The sequence below is a fragment of the Pocillopora damicornis genome, chromosome 12 (genome assembly GCF_964200805.1).
Source record: "Pocillopora damicornis chromosome 12, jaPocDami1.2, whole genome shotgun sequence".
In the NCBI taxonomy this organism is placed as follows: Eukaryota; Metazoa; Cnidaria; class Anthozoa; order Scleractinia; family Pocilloporidae; genus Pocillopora; species Pocillopora damicornis.
Genome location: NC_142681.1, coordinates 10,437,282 through 10,441,107, shown reverse-complemented (window position 1 = coordinate 10,441,107; position 3,826 = coordinate 10,437,282).

Sequence of the window (3,826 nt, the reverse complement as noted above, 5' to 3'; positions counted from 1 at the left end):
GACAACAGAGATCTTGAGGCTTACTGACCTATCCAGCTGGTCCCATGTCAGTTCAGCAAACAATCCTGCAGACATACTCTCCCGTGGATGCAGTGCGGATGAGCTCCTACAATCAGCACTATGGCAAAGAGGTCCTCCATGGTTAACAGCCCATTCACTCTGGCCAAGATGGAGTCCTAAGAGCTTTGCAACAGATGATGTTGTCTAAGCCACAGCTGTGGACAGTCATGTTCCTGGTAAGCAGTCTAACACAGGCAATCTCCAAGACTTGATTGACATCTCACGCTTCCAGTCCTATGAAAACATGCTTAGCACGATGTCTTATGTCTTGGGATTCATTTCCAACCTGAGGCATGCCTCTGGTAAGTCACATGGGTCATGCCAATGCCCATCAGTCATTGACTTGGTAATTCCATTTCCCACAGCTGCTGAAATATCCCAAGCAGAAGTCGTACTTCTTCGTGCTCACCAGATTCAGCATTTCAGGCAAGATCGAGACTATCTGTGTACAAAGCAGTCATGACCCACCCATCAGCACTTCAAACCCAGACCTCAGTTGGTTCGTCAACTTAATCTGAAGCTCAACTCAAATGGCCTTCTAGTTGCCCCCGGCAGACTCGAGCATGCAATGCTCGAACAAGATGCAAGAGAACCAATTCTCATTGCTAAAAAGTCTCAGTTCACAACTCTGCTTGTTCGTTCAGTTCACGAGAGACAGCTCCACGCTGGAGTAAGAGACACTGTTGTAGCACTGCGTAAGAGATTTTGGTTGCCATCAGCACCAAGTGAAATTGCAAGGGTGCTCAAGCATTGTGTCAAATGCCGATACCAGATAGGGGGAGCATACAAACTACCCCATTCACCCCCTTGCCTGATTTTCGCCTCAACAAGGTGAAACCATTCTCTACAGTGAGGATTGATTTTACCGGCCATCTGATGGTCAAGAATGGTAACAAGACAGAGAAATGTTATGTCTACCTGTTCACCTGTAGCACCACTCGCAATGTAAATTTGGAGATTGTTTAAGACATGACGACCGATCAGTTCCTTCTTGCATTCAGGCGTCACTGTGCCATCTATGGAACTCCTTCACTGATCCTGTGTGATAATGCCAAAACATTCCAGAAAGGGGACAAAGAAATTCAGAAGTTGTTCCAAGTCATAGAAGATCAAACCGTGCAGCATCACTTTGCCCAGAAGAGAGTTCAGATGAGGCATATTCTTGCCAAGTCACCGCACTGGGGAGGCATGCATGAGCGACTGATTGGAGTAGTTAGTTTGTCAATCAAGAAAGTTCTTCATCGCGCGCTCATTAGTCTACCCGAGTTACAAACACTCATTAGAGGTTCAAGCAGTGGTGAATGATCGCCCAATCACATTCGTCTACCATGATGTGAATGATCCAGAGCCCTTGACACCGTCAAAGTTGCTGTATGGGTTTGATGTTACAGCTTTGTCACACCCTGTTGTTGATCCTGACGAGTTGGAGGATGAAAACTTCAATGAACATGATCAACTCAATAAGGCCTTCAAACGACGCTCATTGCTATTTCAGCACTTTGTCCAACGGTTCAAGAGTGAGTACCTCGCTTCGCTACGGGAGCGTCATGTGTATCAGTCTAAGAAGCAAGGATGCACGCTGAAAATGTTCCTCGTAGTTCCTGGAAGTTAGCCATTGTAAAGAAAGTTCTCTGTGGCAGTGATGGCTTAGTTAGAGCAGCAGAGATCAAAACAAACTCCGGAGTCACCGACTGTTCAATACATCTCTTGTATCCCTTGGAAGTCACACTGACGGATTCAAAGGAACACTTTACAGGAACTGAACTGCAGATTCCACAGGTCGAAACACTCAGAAGAAGCAAACGAATTGCTTCACGCCTCCGCCCCTAGTATGTGGAATCTGGTGACTTGTAGTTTAGACCGCAATCCTATTAACCTGCGGTGTGCGTGCGGCACATGCGCAAAGATAATTAAAAAAACGCGCTCGACTGCACGAGAGAACCGCCATGTTGGAACTTGGACTCGTTATGTACTCGTTGTGTTTTACTAAGCGTGGCTGTCCCGTTTTGTTCTGTCACTGTTAGAAGTTTGTGATTAAGTATCCGTCGATTAAAGTCAATTAATTCAGTCTTGTGGTTTACACATAATTCTCCTTACTGTCTGCCATACAATCTATGTGATTTAATTTAGTTTGTAGAATTTGGAATTGGATCAACCATCAATTCCCTAATTGATATTTTTCTATATTCTACTTGATATCATGCTGATAGTGTAAGGAGAATTTCTGTCTTAGTCACTAGTGGGAGGAAAAAGGTCAAAATGGAGGATTTAATGACATTGTAATGATTAAAATTTTCTTATCTTTCAAATGTAACAAAAAATGTGATGAGAATCTGATGTTCTGAAACAATTGAAAAACCTGTGCTGGTAGCTTATGACTGTAATGTTTAAGTGTTCATGGGTGATGCTTTTCTTAAAAAGCAAGGATACAGAAGTTTACAAAGCTGATAGAAATAAGCTGTTTGCAAGTAGTGAAAATCAAATTGACAATCCTACCTTAATGCTTGACATGCTTCCCTCAAACATGTCAGTTGTGTGTACCTACCATTGTAGATATGTCTTTAAAAAGAATTTTTTGTTGTGGCTGTTGTTCTTTGTTGATCTTTGTAGACAGAAAAGCTACTAAAGGCACTGAACTTTAATTTTTTTTGTACAAAAGGCACCCTCCAAGGTGGAAGATGAGGAAGACCATAGAATGATGTTTACTAGGCACTTGCACTTACCACAATTACATATTCAAACAATACTCTACATATATAAAGCTGATTACATGATGTCTTTACCCCTTTACACCCTAACATCAGTATGCATATTCTCCGTACTGTCCTAAATGTGCCAGCAAGGAGAATTTGTTTAACAATCAAGAGCTTCTTCAGTTGATTATCATTTCCTTTATTCTCATGACCTTAATGCTTGATTCAGGGATGATATTGAAAAGAGAAATTAGATGCTAGTCACTCTCAGGAATTAAAGTGTTAATTACTGTAAACATTTGTTAGCAACAATAGTTAATATTGTTCGGCAAGCAAACAAATAAATGAACAGAAGACAGTAAAACAAGGTAAACTGTAAACTCAGTTTACCATATGATAGAAGAAACACATCAGAATACTTAAGACGGGAAACTTGGATTTTGCTAGGTAATTTCCCCCATTGCCCTTCATATTTTTTATTCAAATAAAATTTAATAAGTAGTAGGGTTTGCCTGCTATGTATCAAATTACCAGTGTGGACTTGATTCTTCTCAGATGTCAGCTGGTAAAAGATAGATACTATAAGAATAGTTGTCCATATGAAAAATTACACACCCTCAAAATAATCACACTGAAGTGGTGGTGTGGTTGATTTGTGATATTTAGAACAACAGAAGCAGGAAAAATACACTGGGCTTTTTCATATTTCCTAGTACATTAATTAGATTTTGGATTCTACATTCAAACTGAGTGAGATTAAATTAATTCATATCATGCTTCATTATGGTTTGTTTGCATGCAAAGGTTTTTGTTATTATAGTCTACAGATGTTTTGGTTGCCATCTCAATTAACCCTTTAACTCCCAGATCAAATTTATAATTCTCCTTATTATCAACCCTACAATTCTTACAATGTTAGTGCAGAGAATTTAGAAGAATTGATATTGTAGAGAAAAACTTTTTCTTGGTCACTCATGGGAGTTAGAGGGTAACATTCATGACAAAGTTTCATTTAACTCGCTGTTACAATATGTACAATTTGATTGACAGCTTACCTTATTTGGTTATTGGCT